This window comes from Schistocerca cancellata, chromosome 5 (genome assembly GCF_023864275.1).
Source record: "Schistocerca cancellata isolate TAMUIC-IGC-003103 chromosome 5, iqSchCanc2.1, whole genome shotgun sequence".
In the NCBI taxonomy this organism is placed as follows: domain Eukaryota; kingdom Metazoa; phylum Arthropoda; class Insecta; order Orthoptera; family Acrididae; genus Schistocerca; species Schistocerca cancellata.
The window spans coordinates 750,386,897-750,409,784 of NC_064630.1; the positions used below are offsets into that span (position 1 = coordinate 750,386,897).

Genomic DNA, 22,888 nt, shown 5'->3' on the forward strand with positions numbered 1-22,888 from the left:
AATGCTATTCATCAGATAAGGAGGGAATTCCGAGCTACTACCAGATCGCACGACATGGAGCGGATAGGTGTGATCCGTCCTTCGCATGTAGGAGGGACGGGCTACAACACAGACAGACAGAACTGCAGAGATTCTGCTGCAGGCGGTGGACGCGATATTCATCTGTCTGCACAGTGGCGGCCCGGCTGGTGGCAGGCAGCCGTGATGCTGCGGCACCGGCGGTAACAACTGTTGCACGCAGCGCGACCGCAGCGGCGGCGGCGGCGGTGGCAGCTGGTCGCAGCCTCCAGCCTCCGCCTCCAGGCGTGTCGCCCAAAGCTGATTACAGCCGACACGCCCGCCGGATTCTGTGCTGCGCTGAGACACGGGGTGAAGACTGCAGAGGTGGGGGTGGGGGGTGGATGGGCGCCGTAGCCACCGCCGCGCCGCGCCGCGTGGCGCCGCCAGAAACGGCGAGCGTCGCAGCGCCGGCCGCACGTGACAGGCGGGAGACGCGCCGACAGGCGACCGCCGCACGACTGCACCCGAGGGCCGCCGGAAACGCCCGAGGCGAACGCGCGTCGCCCGCGGGCCGCTCCGCCCAGCCAGTCTCGAACCGACCGCCGAGGCGAGAGGTCGCGCGGAAGCCGCTCCGCCTTCTGTGCGCTCCCCCCCGTCCTCTGAGGACAGGCCTCCGTTCCGTTGCGTAATTGGTCCCCTCTCCCTCTCTCTCTCTATCTGTCCCACCGACCGACGTATCATTACCCAGCTGCAGCTAGGTGCGTTCCATCTGCACCTGTCGGCGCCTGCGGTAGTCGACCGTCGCCTTGCTGATTGGTGAGTTGCCCTCTGTGGCCAACGGTAAACATTCCGACAGTGAAGCGGATACACACCGACCGTTTAAGAGAAGCATTTGAAACATTAACTTATTGTTAATATCCACGTCACGAAACAAACTTGTTATGAGCCTAATGCTCGGCCACAACTTAAAAAGAAGCAGAAATACATGAGATGGTACTCTGCCACAATGTCAACGAGTTTTTACTGCCTATCTGCTTCGTTATAGTGTAAAATCCTTGTTCAGGTTTCGTGAACCCACTGTAATCTTATGCTGTTGCTAATACAAAGTCGTCAAAATAAAACAGGCTCGGAAAATATGTGATGCACCTTAAGACAGGTAGTCCAACTTACATCGCCTGCACCTGGAGCGCATGATGGAATTTTGAGTTGCCTATTTTCAGGAGCTTTTAATCTTCTCCAGGGCAGCTCTGTTTAGCCACTCTCTTAAGAGATTCACGTCATAATGTAATGAAATTAAAAGAACATTACTATTTTAAGAATTGCAAAGATAGTAGGATCCTAAGCTGCCCAGAAATGTGCTTTATTCCAGTGTTGCAATCTTCAGATGTTGGGCACTGTGCTGCCTATTATGACGTGTTGTTCGACCTCCACCTTCTGATTCACCAGACCGTTTTTTCAAACTGTGACCCCTACCTTTTAAAGTATATATCATCATTTCTTTGCGGACTGCATTTTTTATGGACCCAACGCAACCTTTTTCATTTTAATGAAGTGTTGACTTTTTTCTATCATAATCTATTTTATCCAAGTTAACACCTTTAAATAGAAGTATTATACTTGAAATGCATATCTGATAGTTTACAGACACTGAGATAAACTTTCTCAAAAGTCGTCATGTAGAAAACTGCTATAAGTCACTTCCTTGTTGAAATACTAGAAGTTTCGGTCAAACAAGATACCACTCCCGGCCATGAAGAACGACATGGGAGAATGATCCGTCGTTTGGCCGATTTTCATGTATTTCAATAGAGAGGTGACATAAAATCTATTATACCACATCATAATTTCTTTTATTTAAAAGCGGTCCACCAGCACCTTCTCAAAATATTACGCGATAAAAACTGTTCATACTTGCTACCATTTATTATCCATCATCCCCTCACACCCCAATCCCTCGACATGTATTTCCACATACCCGCAATATCGGCTTAATTAACATCAGCCATTGCAGCTAAATAATAATTTTTCGTAGCAGGTGCTAGTAGCCTGCAAATTTCATAAGGCATAATAAATCTGTCAGACGTCTTCCGGCTGCATGTCAAAATATCCAGGAACCTCCACTGTTACATCAACATGCGCTTGTGTATAGCCCACATGATCGTGTTCAAAAGAGCTCTTCACGGTAAATGTTGAGCACACTGAACTCTTCTGGACGAAAGTTTTGTGTTATTATTTAATACAGATGTTAAGAACTTTTTTCTGCATAATTTAAGATGATCAATTTGTGGAATAACATTTCATTCCGTACTGTTTCGCAATCCAGTATGCCATAAAATATTTTTTTGCAGATTCATGATGTCAATGAGGTTAATCAGTCCCTAAACTGTTTTACATTGCACTGTAAATATACGATGACATGTGATACCCACGCCATTACCAGTCTGTATCTAAAGTATTCCTTTGGTATAAGCTGTTGGAAAGATTACGTTAAAAACATTATTTACATGAAATTAAAAAAAAATAGTTTATTTGCAGTGACTACTTACGGATTTTTTCCCCGCAACTTCGACAGAATTACAAATAAAGTTTAATAAAATATTTCTCCTTCATACTGGATGTTCATAAATTTTTTCGGTTAATAGGTTTGAGGAGAAAACAGAGATAGAAATACATAAAAGTAGACCAAATTTCACAAGGGGTCCCACAAAGACCGTCCAAGTATGATAGAGTGCTTTCTGTGATTTACGTCACGATTTTGAATGCTTTGGCTTCTCTCCACTTTATAAAACCGAAATTTCCATCGAGTGCCGGAGGTTTATTGTATCGCCTTCTAAGATATTTGTTATCCGGAACTGCCTCGCTCTGACAGTACCGTTATGCACCTTATATACGCAACTTTCTATACGAGAATATTGCTTTCTGGAAGCTCGCTTATCGAATTTATGCTCCATTTCTTTGAATATATGCGTTCATAACTAAATCCTGACGTTTCTTAATTAGAAGGGCATTAGAATTACATTATTAATATAATAAATGTTGATTAAAGCAGCCATGACGTAATGAGAGTATGACACGTTTACTGAAGGGAGTAAATACAGAATTAGAATGATATTGTATGTTATCAGATAAAGTGATTGAATCATCATTCACATACGTAACTATTGATTATAGCTACGAATTCAGTACCTGAATAGCTTTTCGTGTACCTAACTTAGTATTGTAAAATATATTCCATAAAATTTTAAAAAATTCTGCTGAGTTGCTTTACATTTCGCAGACGCATACTTTTTCGATTTGATCTTTTGTTATTTTATCGCGTCACGCATGGACAGGGATTGAAATACACTCGAATACATACTTGTAATCTAGTACAACATTATAAGTTTATTTTAATAGCTCTTGATGGCGCGTTTCAGTTTAAAAACGGAGTTATCAACTGTGTCCTCTTGTTTTTATTTCACTTTTGTGTTTAAAACAGCATGGCCAGTTGTATTTTGAAGTGAATATAAACACTATGCCAAAACCAAACATTTAAAGGTAGTCATATTTTTGTCAACTTTCTACAACAGAGTATTAATTATAAACCACCTGATTTTATCAAAGTAAACAAATGAGTACAAAGGACGTTCAAAAAGATATAATTGTAAGTTAATCTAACAACAATTTTGTTAACGTGAAGGTTAGTGCATCCACATGCAGAAATTTTGCTGAAGCAAAGTGATTAGTGAAACTGCTTTTTATGCTGATACGTAGACGAAGGTATGAAGCGACAGACTGCTGAAATAAGTGGTCGTCTGTTTTCAGAGTAGCCATTAGTCCGCTGAAAAATTGTTGGGCTTAAATTCTATTTGACAAAGACAAAGTGCATTCCTCGTAATATGGACGTATTCCAAATCCACAGCGAACGCTGTAAACTTAAATTACTGGAGTTGTTTGAAAGAACAACAGTCCTTTCACGACAAGTAGGAGATTATTATTGTGGAAATAAAAATGAATTTAGTGCTGCAGTAGATGCAAATGGGCAATTAAAGCACATACGAAAAGCAGAAAATGTATATCTATAGAAACGTATGATTTTATTCCTTTTTAGGGAAAGAAGCATACGTAGAATATTCTTGCAGACGCGCTCCGCTTATGTTATCTGTGACATTTTCATTATTATGATGTACGGTAGTATAACATTATCGGCTTTCAGCGCATGTGGAAGTGTGTGTCAAAACAACGGCAGATATGAACATAATAAAACTTTAATTTCTTGTACTTTTGTGTGGAGTCAGCTTGCTTATAAGTGAAAATGACTCAAGTCCATTATTTATACCGTTTTATCATTGTATTTGTTTGTGAGCAGGATTTTATTTAACAAATATAAATTTTTGTATATTTAAAATTACATTCGTAAAATAGTTGCTCTCAGCTTTATTCGATTCTTGAATATTATTTTTTTCCCTTCACGAAACTGTTTCTCGCTGAGACCTGACAGAGAATAATTAAAGGACAAATGTTTATCTCTTACTACATTCTCGCTCTTCATTCATTAAAACTTCAGCATCAAGCCTGACGTTTTACTTTACTTTTTTGTTACCCACTGCATATGCAACACGTGTTGCAGTACCCACATATGCTACTGAATGTACTTCCAAAATTGTATCATATTCCGAGCCGAAACCCCTGTGATATGACGCTATTAACATTGAGATGTATGGAAAGCTAGTATTTGTTAAAGGAGAGCGCAAATTAAACGGAATACACACACCCAGTGTTGAATAATCAGGGCACTTGGTTGTTTCCAAAAAAATTTAAGCATCTGAAGCGGTTTTACAATAATAATTCGATTCTTTCGAGAGTCTGTTGTGTGAGGGAGGGCGGAAGGGAAGGCTTGGAGGGGAGAGGGAGAGGCTACTACTAATGACTAAGTTGTTCCAAGCGAAGAAATTCTTACTAATAATAATCGTTAATCCATGTTGTATGTGAATGTAGGCTTTCCCGGTGTATCTGTGTATACTGCTAATGAAATCTCCTTGGGCTTCCATCCGGGTAGCTGCGTCGAAAATCTGCGACGTTTCGATGAGTGTCATTCTCATCTTCTGGTGAAGTGATCATCATCTTCGCTGGAAGATGATGAGAAAGACACTCATTGAAACGTCACGGATTTTCGCCGCAGCTCCCCGGATGGAAGTCCTAGAAGATTTCATCAATACATATCGTGTTCCGCTGCTGCTCCCAGAAGCTTTTGGGTTTTATACCATAATCGGAAAACGTAACAGCACAGAAAGATCAGCGTAACTTCAGTAAGTACCAGAGGTGCCTAACAACATAACACGGTCTTCAGAAAACTTCTTCAGTAAAGGTCTTGCGATCTAGCACAGTCGAAACACGGCACGATATAGTAATAACGTTTCGACTGCTAAATCTTATCAGTTAGGTTTTTTTTTAGTCACGCTTGCGGTGGTGTTAAGATCGAGTAAAATAGCAGCTCTACGAAACAGGAAAAATCAGTTTACGACCAAGTGATACAGATCTCGCGCAGAAAACTATCTTACGGAGAATAATAGGTCGTAGTCCATAAGAATGAGGTACTTCTTCATATTCTGTCCGGTTACTTCGTTTTACTAATTAATTAAACAGGAATCCAGAGCGCAAATTTCCAACTTTTCACTTATCCAGAACACCTCCACATTTCGGAGGAATAACAGCCGCATTGTGATCCCCCGGGTACTGAATGATGATCGTCAACATTAATATCCCAACATTTACCCGGTCAGCTTACATACGGCACCTGTAGCGAAAAGGAAGTTCCGGCTATCGCAGTGACGTCATTAGAACTATCAGTCTAAGACCAGATGCTGAAGGTTGTACACGCATGCAAGTTAGTTGTCCTGTTCCCTTCAGTCGACTTCGGTGGCCGAAATTCTCGAAAGAAAGCGCTTTTCGATGGCCACCAGGAAATTGCAGTGCCATACTTATGCTGCCGTTCACAACACAAACGGTTAAACTTATAATGGTGCTGCAGCTGCGAGGCATGGACTGTTGACGGGAAGCCTGGACTGTTGACGAATGTCGTTGCATTGTGTCCAGCAAATAATTGTGTTTCTGCACTGTCCCGGACGACCATCGTCGGTGAATATGACAGTGACCGGGGGAGACGCCCCACTCCTTCAATGCTTTGGATTGGCGGTGGCTAATCATTGAATCATGATGTGGAAAGTCATCGTGCGGAAAGCCATTCGGTATGACTTTAAATGGTAGTGATTTTGGGAACTTGGAAGGTACAAAGATACTTCAAGGATGTCCTGCGTCCGCATATGTTATCTATCATTTGGCAGTATTGTGGTGCCATTTTTCAACAGGAGAATGCTCGTCCACGTATCGCATGTATCTTTATGAAATGTCTACGTAATGTTGAGGTATTTCCGTTGCAGTAGGATCCCCAGATCTGTCACCGACAGATCGTACGTAGGACCAACTAGGTCATCTACTTCGTCCCGGATGTACTATAAATTTTGCTACATGTGCTATTTTTATATCATCTTTTGCTTTGCGTTGTGGAATGAAATCACTGCTCTAATGTGTTCAGCGGTCTCTAATTTTTAAAATGAACCTTTTTTTGTCGATGCAGCTAGTGTGCACCATATTGTTTTTTCAAGTTTCCGAAAACAGTTGTAATGTTCATGAGTCAACAGTTCCCTTGTGCTGGGGGATGTTCAGAAGATATACAGCTAAAGGCAGTCGACTAAAGCCGGTGGCCTAAACTTCCCGCTTCAGGTGACGTGCAGAATATCGCCCAAAAGCTAAGCGCAGTGGTTTACATGGCCAGTTGCAAGGATCTCATGTTGAGTTCATATAACATTCGTCATAATTACTATGAAAATTTTCTTTTATTACTGTCTTCACTCATAAATTTTTGTAATGATATGAAAATACAGCACTACTTAACTCTGGTCAAGGTTTACCAAACATAAGTTGATCTGTAAATAGTGAAGACTAGATAGCTATCAGTTAATATTATTGTGGGAATAACAGTATCATCGCTACGTGAAGTTTATCAACGAACTGTTTGCATTATTTGGATCCTACACCAGAAACATGATTTTAATTAATGTATAATTCGTGGAATCAACACAAAAACTCGTTTGGTAACTGCATGACAACATAGCTTATGTAATTCATTGATTTCAACGGGAACCTCCCTATGATTGTATCGTTAACGATGTCTGATTAAATTTAAAGGATAGTGTGGTCTATTTAACAGATATAAGTCGAGTAACTCATTAGGTCATTAAGGTGACGCTGAGTTAACGAATACGTTTCTATGATAGCACTTCGCCTACCGATTAATTGCTTCATTTTTGTGCTTTATACAGTTATATAAGTTTAACTAGATTCTTATTTATTCTGTAACTGTGTAAGTCGTGTTCCCTTATCTGCTGAACGGTTCATAATATATTGCTTTTGGCGAATAACACTTTCACGGTTCTATTGTTGGTCTAGACGCATTGATGGAAGCGAAAACGTACCCTTATCACATAGTTTATCGTCAATAATGAACTCAGTTGCTTTCGTATTTTTGTTAGCTGTTTCTATTATATGGCGTAACTCGTAGGCAATTTACCTAAAACGAACTTCAGTGTTTCATGGATTACAAAGACAGTAACCCAAGATACAATGCAATGTGTCCTGTTCCAGTGATGCATTTTGAACTGCTGATCATTGGATTCCCCTTTACAATGCATTGCCGGCCCTTCATCTTCCAATTTAACATATATTTTCGTTTATCTTTCAATTAGACGTAATGAATATAACTGCATATTTATTTTCTTCTGAGACTTAATTTCCATTATATGTTCCTTTGTTAAGATCTGCGGCTCTCTAAAGTCCTGTACGGTTTTAGTTTGATATTTTTTCAATGCTGCCACGCTAAACAATTCAGAACATTCTGTATGATGTAATACAAATGGAAAAGGAAATCAAATCTGTAAGCAGGACAAAGATTACAAATTGAATATTGGGCATATAGTTTACAAGTACAGTTATGTGTGACTAAAATAGATGTCAAAAGATGTGCATGTGAGTAGTGTTCAAAAATTATGCGTGGTCCGCAAATGAAAGGGCTAATTTCGAAAATTGTTGTCAGACGAATTACAGAACAAGTAAAGTTTTATGAAAAGATGCCCGACACACAATGTTGTCGAAAAGATGTTACTAAAATAGCTCTTAAACGAAAGATAATCCATTAAGTAACAAAATAAACAGATAACAAAAATTTTAACTGCGGGCACTGTTACTCTTAAGTGTCACACAAACTTGGAGATCTGCAGGCTCATTTTCGACGCGGTGGCTGAAGAGATCTGCTGAACCCAGACGCTAGAGAGACGTACGTTCCAGCTGAGAGATTTCACTTTGCTTCACTAATGCCTCTCAGACAGCTTCGTAAATGGTGTATGTCTATATGAGTAATAGTTATTTGCATTCAGCCACTTGAATAGTAACTGATACAATTCAACTACTTATTTCTAGTGATAATGCTGACATTGTCAGGGGTTCTCACTAGCAACACCAGCGTAGCAAGGGCTTGGGGATTGTACGGGATTTATTTCATCAAAATCGGATCACGAAAAAAAAATTTTATAAATGTCATAAGACTGTATGTATGTATGTTTCACATCTCCTCCGAAACCACGGGACCGATGTCAACCAAACTGGGTATACATATCACCTACTGTCTGGAAAGGGTCGCTGAAGCGGTAAAAACCACCTACGCTAAGAGATCAAAAGTATACGGACACCTGGCTGAAAATGAGTTACAAGTTCGTGGCACCCTCCATTGGTAATGCTGGAATTTAGTATGGTGTTGGCCCAACCTTAGCACTGATGACAGCTTCCATTCTCGCAGGCATATGTTCAATCAGGTGCTGGAAGGTTTCTTGGGGAATGGCAACACATTCTTCAAGGAGTACTGCACTGAGGAGAGGTATCAATGCCGGTCGGCGAGGCTTGGCACGGGGCCGACGTTCCAAAAGATCCCAGATCTGTGCAGGCCAGTCCATTACACGGATGTTATTGTCGGGTAATCACTCCGCCACAGGCTTTGCATTATGAACATGTGCTCTATCGTGTTGAAAGATGCAATCGCCATCCCCGAATTGCTCTTGAATAGTGGGAGGCAAGAAGGTGCTTAAAGCATCAATGTAGGCCTGTGCCTGTGAGAGTGTCACGCGAAACAACAAAGGGTGCGAACCCCGTCCATGTAAATGAAAACACAACCACACCATGACACCACCGCCTCAGAATTTTACTGTTGTCACTACACAAGCTGGAAAATGATGTTCACCGGACATTCGCCATACCCACACCATGCCATCGAATCGCCACACTGTGTACCGTGGTTCGTCACCCCACACAATGTTTTTCCACTGTTCAATCGTCCTTACACCAAGCTGGACGTCGTTTGGCATTTACCGAGGTAAGACTTGAACTAAGGACCTCTCGTTCCGCAGCTGCTCACGCTAACCACGGGACCACGGCGCTCGCGAGCTCACACTATCCTATGTTGCCTATCTTGCGCATGGACTACCCAGTTTGTATATTTTGCTTATTTTTTTCATAGTTCCACACAACTTCTTCCTGTTTTGATCTGTGTTCAGTTTTTCAAGGCCTATCCACTGTGCCAACTTATAACTAAATCTGAGAGGGGTGTGATGGGGAGGTTCCCTTGTTAGAAACCAGTACTAGAATGGTAACTGGTTTGTTTGCACTGGTGAACGCCAAAGGTGAGTAAGACGACGACAGGCCCGGGCTCTGTGGCCGAGCGGTTCTAGGCGCTTCGTTCCGGAACCGCGCTACTGCTACGGTCGCAGGTTCGAATCCCGCCTCGGGCATGGGTGTGTGTGATGTCCTTAGGTTACTTAGGTTTAAGTACTACTGAGTGTATGGGACTGATGACCTCAGATGTTAAGTCCCGAGCCGTTCTAGGCGCTTCTATCTGGAACCGCGCGACCGCTACCGTCGCAGATTCGAATCCTGCCTCGGGCATGGATGTGTGTGATGTCCTTAGGTTAGTTAGGTTTAAGTAGTTCTAAGTTCTAGGAGACTGATCACCACAGCAGTTAAGTCCCATAGTGCTCAGATCCATTTGAATCATTTTTTTCTTTTTTTGTTAAGTCCCGTAGTGCTTAGAGCCATTAGAACCATTTGAACGACAGCGTACGCCAGGATGGTCCAGCCCGCCCTGCTCCGCAGAGCGTTGTGGCTCGCTTTGATCCGTCAAGTGGGCCGGCAAGGCACTGAGGAGTTTCGTGATCTGCCTCCGGCGTCTTCCTGCCCTGTCTGAACTGCCTTCATTCATTCGATCAGCGTGCTGCTGGGATGTGGTGAAACATTTCACAGCGACAGTGTATTTGTGGTGGTGGTGGTGGTTGTTGGGATGTTTAAGGGGGACTAAACAGCGAAGGTCATCAGTCCCCCAGTGTATTTGTGGAAAGTCCAACATGCTGAAAGTAGCCAGCTCCAAATCATCTGGAATTCGTCGGTGGTTACAAGAATTTCCTGATTTGCCTACAGTCGGAGAGTTATTAACTGCAATGTGTGCAACAAAGACGTAAGCAAAATGTTAAACTTTTATCTGCTACATTGATATCACTGTTTTTCCCGCATTACCTTGGACCAAACAAATGCGAATGCTAAAATATTGTTTCTAAACCCTTAATGTAGGTTAATTTTGCTAAGTACATCTTGTATGTAAATTCTTCCACAAAGTATTTCTCATTTATTTTTGTTTTTAGGTACGCTCTAAACAAAGGTCGCATTTAAGTCAGCATGTTGCAGGGATTAAACACCAGGCAAATTTAAAAAAAAATGAAACTTGAAACAAACATTTGTAACTAAACCAAACGCAACAAACAAAACGAATTTCATCATGACCTGCGTCGAGCCATTGTTGGAGCATACATACCACTCAATGCTGTTGAAAATAGCCAGTTAAAAAGTTTTCTGGAGAAATGCTGTCACCGCAGCATTCCATCAGAATTCACAAACTACTTTGATACTTCATATGAAAATACGTTGAGCAGGTTAAAGTAAGATATAGGCGATTCATGCATGTGGGTTTCTGTCAATGAGATAACTGACAGACAAGGAGGAGACAGTGGGCATTACTTCAGCTAAATATCTTCTAAAGGTCCCAAAAACTTCCAACGACATCGTATACTTAAAATCTCATTATGCATTTTTGTCCCTATTAGTAACGCTCTAGTGTGTTCATGGAAACCAGTCTACACGCAACTGCGATTGATAGAAGAGATGACAGAAAAAATCAACTTGGTCCCAGGTTCTGTTGGTATGAAAGTTAGTGAGAAACTAAAGACAGTGCTACAAAGAAAAACAGGACTGCCCACCCTATGCACAGTGACTGACATTGTATCAGGTAAATCAACAGAACATGAGTCTGCGGTCCCATTACGCCTAATCTATCATTTAAATATGCTCCGGTGACATCTGTTTACGTGTAACGCTCATTCTCGGCACATACGATGCTATTAACAGCAAGAAATGCAGTTTCTCAACGGAAAATCTGGAGAAAGCGTTAGTTATTTACTGTGACTGCAATTATGGACATGGACAATAGTATAATGTGGATTTTTGTCAATATATTTCTCTCTCTAGACAACAAAATGTCACATTTTGGTCACCTATTATCTGGTTTTTATAACCTATTTTTGTAAGTGATAGAACAGTAAGTAATTTAAGATTTTTAGAACCTACAAGTCGGAGGTCTAGTCATGACGTTTAAATTTATTGCTTCTTAGCTACTAACTCTATTCACAACACATTCAGCTGACAGTATTCACATTTGCCGCTGTATGTACCTACAAAATTCTATCACTGTACGGCACAGAGAGAGGGGGAAGAGGCGATGGGCAGAGAAAGAAAAGAGGAGGAGATGAACATGGAATGGGGGGAAGAGGAGACGGATGCAGAAAGAAGAGATAAGGGAGAGATGGGGAGAGGAAGATGGACAGAGAGGGCAGTAGGAGATGGATAGAGAGTAGAACGAGAAAGTGGGCAGAGAAGAGTGAGAAGAAAAAGATCAGAAAGCTGTGAAAGGAGGAGATGGTCTCCTAGACTTGAAATAAAATCGTCCGTATCACTCATAGCAACCCAACAGCAGGCCGTATATTCCTCTTCAACTGTGTATAGCGACAGTGTTCACATGACGCTTCTCCTGGTGTCCAGAGATATTGTGAGCTGGTCCGCTTGAGAAGCTACTGCGCATAAGTAGATCTGTTGTAGAATTTTACGACATGTTTTTTGTTCGAGTATCATGTCGTTTTTGGAAACCCAGAATCTACTATGTAGGAATCAACATGGATTCCGGAAACAGCGATCCTGTGAGACCCAACTCGCTTTATTTGTTCATGAGACCCAGAAAATATTAGATACAGGCTCCCATGTAGATGCTATTTTCCTTGACTTCCGGAAGGCGTTCGATACAGTTCCGCACTGTCGCCTGATAAACAAAGTAAGAGACTACGGAATATCAGACCAGCTGTGTGGCTGGATTGAAGAGTTTTTAGCAAACAGAACACAGCATGTTGTTATCAATGGAGAGACGTCTACAGACGTTAAAGTAACTTCTGGCGTGCCACAGGGGAGTGTTATGGCACCATTGCTTCTCACAATATATATAAATGACCTAGTAGATAGTGTCGGAAGTTCCATGGGGCTTTTCGCGGATGATGCTGTAGTATACAGAGAAGTTGCAGCATTAGAAAATTGTAGCGAAATGCAGGAAGATCTGCAGCGAATAGGCAGTTGGTGCAGGCAGTGGCAACTGGCCCTTAACATAGACAAATGTAATGTATTGCGAATACATAGAAAGAAGGATCCTTTATTGTATGATTATATGATAGCAGAACAAACACTGGTAGCAGTTACTTCTGTAAAATATCTGGGAGTATGCGTGCGAACCGATTTGAAGTGGAATGATCATATAAAATTAATTGTTGGTAAGGCGGGTACCAGGTTGAGATTCATTGGGAGAGTCCTTAGAAAATGTAGTCCATCAACAAAAGAGTTGGCTTACAAAACACTCGTTCGACCTATACTTGAGTATTGCGCATCAGTGTGGGATCCGTACCAGATCGGGTTGACGGAGGAGATAGATAAGATCCAAAGAAGAGCGGCGCGTTTCGTCACAGGGTTATTTGGTAACCGTGATAGCGTTACGGAGATGTTTAACAAACTCAAGTGGCAGACTCTGCAAGAGAGGCGCTCTGCATCGCGGTGTAGCTTGCTCGCCAGGTTTCGAGAGGGTGCGTTTCTGGATGAGGTATCGAATATATTGCTTCCCCCTACTTATACCTCCCGAGGAGATCACGAGTGTAAAATTAGAGAGATTAGAGCGCGCACGGAGGCTTTCAGACAGTCGTTCTTCCCGCGAACCATACGCGACTGGAACAGGAAAGGGAGGTAATGACAATAAATGGCACGTAAAGTGCCCTCCGCCATACACCGTTGGGTGGCTTGCGGAGTATAAATGTAGATGTAGATGTAGATAAGTAACTGCTGTTTACATTTCCACATTTGGCTTGCTTTCTTATACGTGTGCCGGAAAATATTGCGTCCAGTGTATTTCGCCTTATTCAAGGAAGATAAAAAATATATACAATCCTGAATAAGATTTTCACTCTGCAGCGGAGTGTGCGCTGATATGAAACTTCCTGGCAGATTAAAACTGTGTGCCGGACCGAGACTCGAATTCGGGATCTTTGCCTATCGCGGGCAAATGCTCGACCAAATGAGCTACCCAAGCATGATTTACGCCCCCTCCTCACAGCTTTACTTCTGCCAGTACCTCGTCTCCTTCCTTCCAAACTTTGCAGAGGCTATCCTGCGAACCTTGCAGAACTAGCACTCCTGAAAGAAAGGATATTACGGAGACATGGCTTAGCCACAGCCTAGGAGATGTTTCCAGAATGAGATTTTCACTCTGCAGCGGAGTGTGCGCTGATATGATACTTCCTGGCAGATTAAAACTGTGTGCCGGACCGAGGTAGGAGACGAGGTACTGGCAGAAGTAAAGCTGTGAGGACGGGGCGTGAGTCGTGCTTGGGTAGCTCAGTTGGTAGAGCACTTGCCCGCAAAAGGCAAAGATCCCGAGTTCGAGTCTCGGTCCGGCACACAGTTTTAATCTGCCAGGAAGTTTCATTCACAATCCTATCTAGCTCTTCAAATTTCGGGTGTGTATGGCAATCCATGCAAATGTGACATGTATTATGTCATGCACGGTGTCAGAACCGTCATGGAGAAATGGAAGAAACATCTCCGACGGACTAAACTAAAAGAATGGTCACCGAGCACTGTCTCGAATATAATAATGAAGTGAAATACGATGAGAACTCCAGTTTCTGGGACAGCATAATTAAACAGCCTGTCGAAGTAAAGATGTCGGAAAGTATAATAAACATGAACGGAGCGTTCTGTTTAAAAAGTCCTGGAGTCCAGCACTCAATTTCTTGAGCAGTCGTTGGTCTTAATGTCCATCAGGACTAGGAAACTCAGACTGTATGTTTCACGCAATAGCAGTGCAGCCTCTGACAAACAAAAGAGTGTTAAAGGTCGAAGTTGGCGTTGGGAATCGGACTCAAACACAAAGAACGGCGGGAGACTAGCTGGAGTTCAGCCAGCGGGTACATACACTGAAGACCAAAAAAAACTGGTATACCTGCCTAATACTCATTTCTTGTAGGGACCACTCGACAGCGCAGAAGTGCCGCAACACGACGTGTCATGGACTCGGCTAATGTGCGAACAAGTGCTGGAGGGAACTGACTCCATCAATTCTGCAGGGCTGTCCATTAATTCGTAAGAGTACGAGGGGAAGGATATCTCTTCTAAACAGCACGTTGCAAGGCATCCCAGATAGCTTAATAATGTTCATATCTGGAGAATTTGGCGCCCAGCACAAGTTTATAAACTCAGAATGTTTCTGGAACTATTCTCTAGCAATTCTGGACTTGTGGGGTGTCGCATTGTACTGCTAGAATAGCGCAAGTCTGTCGAAATGCACAAGGGACAAGAATGGATTCAGGTGATCAGACAGGATGCTTACATACATGTCACCTGTCAAAGTCGTATCTAGACGTATCGAGTGTCCTATATCACACCAACTGCACACGTCCCACCAATTACAGAGCATCCACCAGCTTGAACAGTCACCTGCTGACATTCAGAGCCCATGGATTCGTGAGGTTGTCTTCATACCCATTCATCAGCTCTATAGAATTTTAAACGAGACTCGTCCGACTAGAAAACATGTTTCCAGTCATCAACAGTCCAGTGTCGATGGTTATGGGGCCAGGCGAGGCGTAAAGCTCTGTGTCGTATAGCCATCAAGGGTACACGAGTGGTCCTTCGGCTACGAAGGCACACATCGATGATGTTTTGTTGAATGGCTCGCACGCTGGCACTTGTTGGTGGCCCAGCATTAAAAAGTGCAGCAATTTGCGAAAGGGTTGCACTTCTGTCACGTTGAACGGTTCTCTTCAATCGTCGTTTGTCCCTTTCCTGCAGGATCTTTTTCCGGCCGCAGCGATGTCAGAGATTTGATGTTTTACCGGATTCAGGATATTTACGGTACACCCGTGAAATGGTCGTGCGGGACAATCCCCACTTCGTCGCTGCCTCGGAAATGCTGTGTCCCATCGCTCGTGCGTTGTCTATAACACCACATTCATATCTTGATAACCTGCCATTGTAGCAGCAGCAGCTGATTAAGAACTGTGACAGACACATGTCTTATACAGGCGTTGCGACCGCAACGTCATATTCTGCCTGTTTACATATCCCTGTATTTGTATACGTATGAACATACCAGTTTCTTTGGCGCTTCAGTGTATAACAGCCGAAGTCACAGTACCTGAAGAAGGCATCTGGTTCGGTAGTCGAACTATTGTGCATCAGGTGGAAACAACTACTCGGCAGGACAAAGTTCACTATTGACATTGATGATGTCTTGCAGAGAGGTTGTACAGTGAACATCAACGAAAGAAAAGGATAATGGACTGCATTCGAAACAAATCAGGTAATCCTGAGTGTATTACACGAGGAAGTGAGAACTTAACGTAATAGATGTGACTAGGTATTTGGGGCTGGAGAAAACGCTGAGTGACAAAAAAAGTGAAGCTTGGAGAAGGGTAGAAGGAAACGAAATGCAGCTTCATAGCTTCTGAGACTATGCCATATTATTTCAGTGATTACACCATTAAGTCAAATTTCCGAGAAACCTGGCGTTACGAGCCTACTTATCAGTATGACGTTGAACCCTTTATAGGTTGTACGCATGCACTGTCTCGATTTGAAAATGGGTCATAACATCATTGATGCGTCTCCCGAGCCACGCTGGCCCACAGCTGTGGTAATTGGTTCTTGATATTCTGAATACTGGCACTGGGACGCAGCTGACGTCAGAGCTTGTCCTGCATACTTGCTTTCGCGATCGGATGTGGGTAGTTTTCTCGCCAATGGAGTTCCTCAACGTAAGTCATAGAGACACGCGTTATGTGGAACTGTGGTAGGGAAAAATGGTCGACGTCGGTTTACGGGGAGAATTTTAGGAAACAGTTGTTCACGTGTAAAGGAGAGCGCATGTAAGACTCTGGTGCGACCTACTCTTGAGTACTGCCCGAGTTTTTGGGTTCCGCACCAGATCGGAGTAAACGAAGACATCAAAGCAGTTCAGACACGCGATGATACATTTGTTACCAGTTGGTTTGAACAACGCGTAAGCATCATGGAGATGCTGCGGGAAATCAGAGGGGAATCCCTGGAGCGAAGGCGACATTCTTTTCGAGAAACTCTGTTGAGAAAATTTAGAGAACCAGAATTCGGAACTGTCTGCCGAACAATTCTGCTGCCGCAAACATACATTGCGGGTAAGGACCACGAAGATAAGATACGAGAAATTAGGGCTCATACGTAGGTATATAGACAGTCATTTTCCCCTCGCTTTATTTGCGAGTGGGACAGGATAGAAAACGACTAGTAGTCGTACAAGGCACGCATTCTACGGTGGCTTGCTGAATTTCTAGGTAGATGTATATGTATTTTGCAAAAACAGACATAATGTCTTATGGGATAACAGCAATCAGTGATTTTATAATGTTACTTAAAATCCGTCTTCATTGCAATTTTTTTTTATTATTCATATGACCGGTTTCGGTTCATTCAGAACCATCTTCAGATCTGATATTTCAGTTACTGGAGTAACCCGTCCAAATCCAGCAACTTTCACATGCTACGTTACATGTGACGTAGCATGTGAAAGTTGCTGGATTTGGACGGGTTACTCCTGTAACTGAAATATCAGATCTGAAGATGGTTCTGAATGAAACGAAACCGGTCATATGAATAATAAAAAAAAATTGCAATCAAGACGGATTTTAAGTAACATTAGATGTATATGTACGTTGCATTTCCGTGTCGGTCGCAGTGTTCACTTACTATCTGAAGGTTTTCACGACTCTTGTGTACCCCATCAGGCGTGGTAACAACGTTAAACGCGAACAACACTGCTGACACAGAGAATTGCAACCCCAGTAATACATAGGCACCGATAGTGTGCTCGCGTGCCAAGTTGCACTGGCGTTCGACCATGTCTTCTGGGTGCTACACTTAATTTTGTCGGACATTGTAACTGATAAAGTAGAACTATGCAGGATTGAATGGTAGATTGCAACTGCAAGAAAATCATTTCTAAAAACAAATGGCATTTCTCGACATCCAATATAAATTCAAGTGTTGGAATGTCTTATCTGTAGGTATTTATTTGGAGTGTAGCCTCGTGCGGAAGTAAAACGCGGATGATTATCAGTTCAGGCAAGAAGAGAACACAAGCTTTTAAAATGCGGTGCTGCAGATTAGACGAGTATGACGAATAACTAAAGGGGGTTTACCGAATCTGATTAGAGAAAAAGAAATTTGTGATAAAAATTGGCCAATAGACCTCTTTATGGAGATAATTGTGCAGGATAATAAATATTAGATTGAGACGGAGAAATGGGACGCATGGACAAGACAGAGTAGCGTGGACAGTTGCATCAAACTATTCTTCGAATTGAAGATCACAACAAGAACAACAACAACAACAAAAACAACAACAACAGTGAAGTCACACTTTCAGCTCAGTAATTCTCTCATTGCTAATTACGTCTGTATGGTTGGCATTTCTTTCTGGAGTCGGGTGAAGACGAAAATACTTAGGCGGCAGAGTCTTGACGAGCGGCGTCGCAAAAAGTCGTAAAAGATTTGAGTGCATGTTGATATCTAGAGAACAGGTGCAGACGTGTTCTCCTGAGATAAGAGCTGATGGGGCATACACCCAGATAAGTACTACATGGTCCCAGAATTGATTTCACAAGTCGCGGAATGAATAATGATGGGAGTTACAACGCGGCGGTGCGGCCAATGAACTATTCACGTGGCGAAAGTATCGCTGACAAAGGAACAAGGTAAGTAAGAGATAGCTGAAAGTCCCATCGGTAACAAGCTCTTTACAAGATTCCTGGCGTGTACCGTTCTCATTCGCTGAACATGCAGCACTGACACGTTATCGGATACTGTAAAGGACCTAAGAGGTTCTTTTTCATTGGTGCGTTAGTCGTTGTGCCTCTGTGCTTGGCTTACATGTCATGAGAGGTACGTCTGTGAGTGTGTGCCCGTTTTTGAACACATGCGCATGGACCCAGCCTATACGATCTGACCCAAAATTGTCCTGGTGTCGTAGTTGGGTTGAAGAATTACTTCCGAAACAATTCTGTAAGTCTGAATTTCAGAAAAGAAGTCCAATAGACTTTTAAATACACCCCTAACCGGACGAAGTGCAGTGCAGTGCTGTATCAATGATAAAATGGCTTTCCTTGGTGTAATGTTAGACCGACATCCTTCTTGGCTGCATCATATTTATTTCTTACAATTAACAACATAAATTTGTGAAATGAGGACAATGTCACAATTTCTTAATTATGAGCTAAAGAGTATTATCTACTACAGTGTATCCATACGTCACCAACGTAAATTAAATATAGGGGTGTGGTGCAGCCGGTTATGTAAATAGGATGTTCATTCGTCATAGAAAGGCAATAATAATCATTTGTAGGCTAAGTTATAATGAGCCTTACAAATGAATTTTGAAAAGCAGGATCTGATAAAACTGCCATCAGTACATAATCAGCGATTGAAAAGTTTCAGTCTGCCGAAGTGGCCGTGCGGTTCTAGGCGCTGCAGTCTGGAACCGCGAGACCGCTACGGTCGCAGGTTCGAATCCTGCCTCAGGCATGGATGTGTGTGATGTCCTTAGGTTAGTTAGGTCGTAAGTAGGCTGTTCAGGTTTTTATGTTTGTAACGCCATGTAGCGCTCTATATGAAAATCACTGACTATGCTGTGTGAAGGCTGTGGTTGGTTTGCATTGTTGGAATTTGCTATTGTAGTGTTGGGCAGTTGGCTGTTAACAGCGCGTAGCGTCGCGCAGTTGGAGGTGAGCCGCCAGCAGTGGTGGATGTGGGGAGGGAGATGGTGGAATTTTGAGAGCGGACGATCTGGACGTGTGTCCATCAGAAAGAGTAAATTTGTAATATTGGATATCATGGACTGATATATATATATATATATATATATATATATATATATATATATATATATATATATATATATATATATATACTCCTGGAAATTGAAATAAGAACACCGTGAATTCATTGTCCCAGGAAGGGGAAACTTTATTGACACATTCCTGGGGTCACATACATCACATGATCACACTGACAGAACCACAGGCACATAGACACAGGCAACAGAGCATGCACAATGTCGGCACTAGTACAGTGTATATCCACCTTTCGCAGCAATGCAGGCTGCTATTCTCCCATGGAGACGATCGTAGAGATGCTGGATGTAGTCCTGTGGAACGGCTTGCCATGCCATTTCCACCTGGCGCCTCAGTTGGACCAGCGTTCGTGCTGGACGTGCAGACCGCGTGAGACGACGCTTCATCCAGTCCCAAACATGCTCAATGGGGGACAGATCCGGAGATCTTGCTGGCCAGGGTAGTTGACTTACACTTTCTAGAGCACGTTGGGTGGCACGTTAACATGCGGACGTGCATTGTCCTGTTGGAACAGCAAGTTCCCTTGCCGGTCTAGGAATGGTAGAACGATGGGTTCGATGACGGTTTGGATGTACCGTGCACTATTCAGTGTCCCCTCGACGATCACCAGTGGTGTACGGCCAGTGTAGGAGATCGCTCCCCACACCATGATGCCGGGTGTTGGCCCTGTGTGCCTCGGTCGTATGCAGTCCTGATTGTGGCGCTCACCTGCACGGCGCCAAACACGCATACGACCATCATTGGCACCAAGGCAGAAGCGACTCTCATCGCTGAAGACGACACGTCTCCATTCGTCCCTCCATTCACGCCTGTCGCGACACCACTGGAGGCGGGCTGCACGATGTTGGGGCGTGAGCGGAAGACGGCCTAACGGTGTGCGGGACCGTAGCCCAGCTTCATGGAGACGGTTGCGAATGGTCCTCGCCGATACCCCAGGAGCAACAGTGTCCCTAATTTTCTGGGAAGTGGCGGTGCGGTCCCCTACGGCACTGCGTAGGATCCTACAGTCTTGGCGCGCATCCGTGCGTCGCTGCGGTCCGATCCCAGGTCAACGGGCACGTGCACCTTCCGCCGACCACTGGCGACAACATCGATGTACTGTGGAGACCTCACGCCCCACGTGTTGAGCAATTCGGCGGTACGTCCACCCGGCCTCCCGCATGCCCATTATACGCTCTCGCTCGAAGTCCGTCAACTGCACATACGGTTCACGTCCACGCTGTCGCGGCATGCTACCAGTGTTAAAGACTGCGATGGAGCTCCGTATGCCACGGCAAACTGGCTGACACTGACGGCGGCGGTGCACAAATGCTGCGCAGCTAGCGCCATTCGACGGCCAACACCGCGGATCCTGGTGTGTCCGCTGTGCCGTGCGTGTGATCATTCCTTGTACAGCCCTCTCGCAGTGTCCGGAGCAAGTATGGTGGGTCTGACACACCGGTGTCAATGTGTTCTTTTTTCCATTTCCAGGAGTGTATATATATTATGCCTTTTGAACACTATTAAGGTAAGTACATTGATTGTTCTCTATCAAAATCTTTCTTTTGCTAACTATGCCTATGAGTAGTTAGTGCCTTCCGTTGTTTGAATCTTTTATTTTGCTGGCAGTAGTGACGCTCGCTGTATTGCATTAGTTCGAGTAACGAAGATTTTTGTGAGGTAAGTGATTTGTGAAACGTATAGGTTAATTTAATCAGGACCATTCTCTTGTAGGGATTATTGGAAGTCAGATTGCGTTGCGCTAAAAAATATTGTGTGTCAGTTTAAGCACAGTCATGTATAATTTTTCTAAGGGGACGTTTCAAGGTTTAGCTATCTCTAAGTTCTAGGGGACGAATGACCTCAGAAGTTGAGTCCCATAGTGCTCAGAGCCATTTGAACTATTTTTGAAAAAGTTTCCGACGAGGGCCGTACATTCCAGAATCGGCTTGCCAATCAGGCAAAATTTTCTTGAGCACTGAGGCAATCGTCCCACCAGCACACCAAGGTAAAGATAACCTGATATAACACGGTGTCCTGTTGCTTGAAGAAGTCAGAAACTCCCTGCTACTCATCCTCGTCGAACAAGAGCCCTTTTTTTAAGGGACGGAAGACGTGATAATGTCATGAGGGGCTAAGTGGACTATAGGGCGTGTCCTCGAGTGTCTCCTACACATGTTGGAGTAACTTCTGCGTTACGACATGTGTGATACGGGGACGTGCATTGTAGTGCAGTAGCAGTAACCCTTGGTGCACCATTCCGAAATGGTGGTTATCGACAGACATGCTGCGATTTGCATGTTTTTCATTCTCTGAGGGATGTATACCGGTGTTTTTCTTTTCGCAGCCAAGAAAATAATAAGAGCACGTTCGTCCTGTTCGAACGCAATTGGTAATAACGTGACCATACGTCACTTTTCCGTATTTACCACACGCACTTTGGAATGGCACAAATGCCACATGAGATTGGTGGGGGGGGGGAGGTGGAAGATAGACAGTGAGAGGGGGGAGGGGAAGTTAGAAGGAGGGGGGAAACGAGGAGGAGATGGACATAGGAATGGACAGGGGGAGATAGACAGAGACAAGGGAGAGAGGGAGATTAGATCGTATATCGAGTTCCTAGAAGTATTGTAAGATGGCAAGAACTATGCCCCTTACATGAAGTCATTAAAGATCACATAACGTTGAGCGAACAGTAGGGCTGAACAAAAATGACTGACAAGGCACAATGCATCTTGTAGAAGATATAGTGTGGACGTATTGGAATAATTAATGTCAGGTGATGGTTTTAAAGTAATTCACACGACATTAAAACTTTGTGGAAATGCGTGGATTTACTGGAGGCTAGTTTACCGCAGGGAAGTACTCAGAACTGACTGTGGCCGCCGGGGGAGCGGCTAAGGGATGTGACAATAGGCCGCTTAGGGCGGCTCAAGCTCTGAGAAAGCGGTAACGGTGTGCGGCCCCCAGCCACCTTAAGATGAGTGACAGTGAGTGGGTGGTTGACCCCGACTCCATGCTGGTGTACCGGGAAACAGACAGAGAACTTGTACACATGCTGATAAATGTCCATTGTCCCGTTTTCTGGGAAACATCTGAGAAAGCTGTGCAAAGCTACGGTGGAGCGGTCAACAGAGGTCAAAATATGTGTGTACGTGACTATAGCAAATTCACACTGAATTCATGGTCCACAGAGCCTGAAGCAAATCAGGTGAAGAGCGACAGAATGAATTACGCCAGTCTCCGATGGG

The 22,888-nt window shown here is 43.5% G+C and overlaps 1 protein-coding gene across 1 annotated transcript in view; it reads left to right on the forward strand.

The window, feature by feature from the left end:
• The first annotated feature begins 602 nt into the window (after positions 1–602).
• Positions 603–22,888, forward strand: part of LOC126188065 (RNA-binding protein Raly-like) — a 1,094,525-nt gene continuing 1,072,239 nt past the window's right edge. Inside the window, exon 1 of the mRNA XM_049929509.1 lies at positions 603–816. The gene's annotated coding sequence lies outside the window, so the exon portion shown is untranslated. The remainder of the gene's footprint in view (positions 817–22,888) is intronic.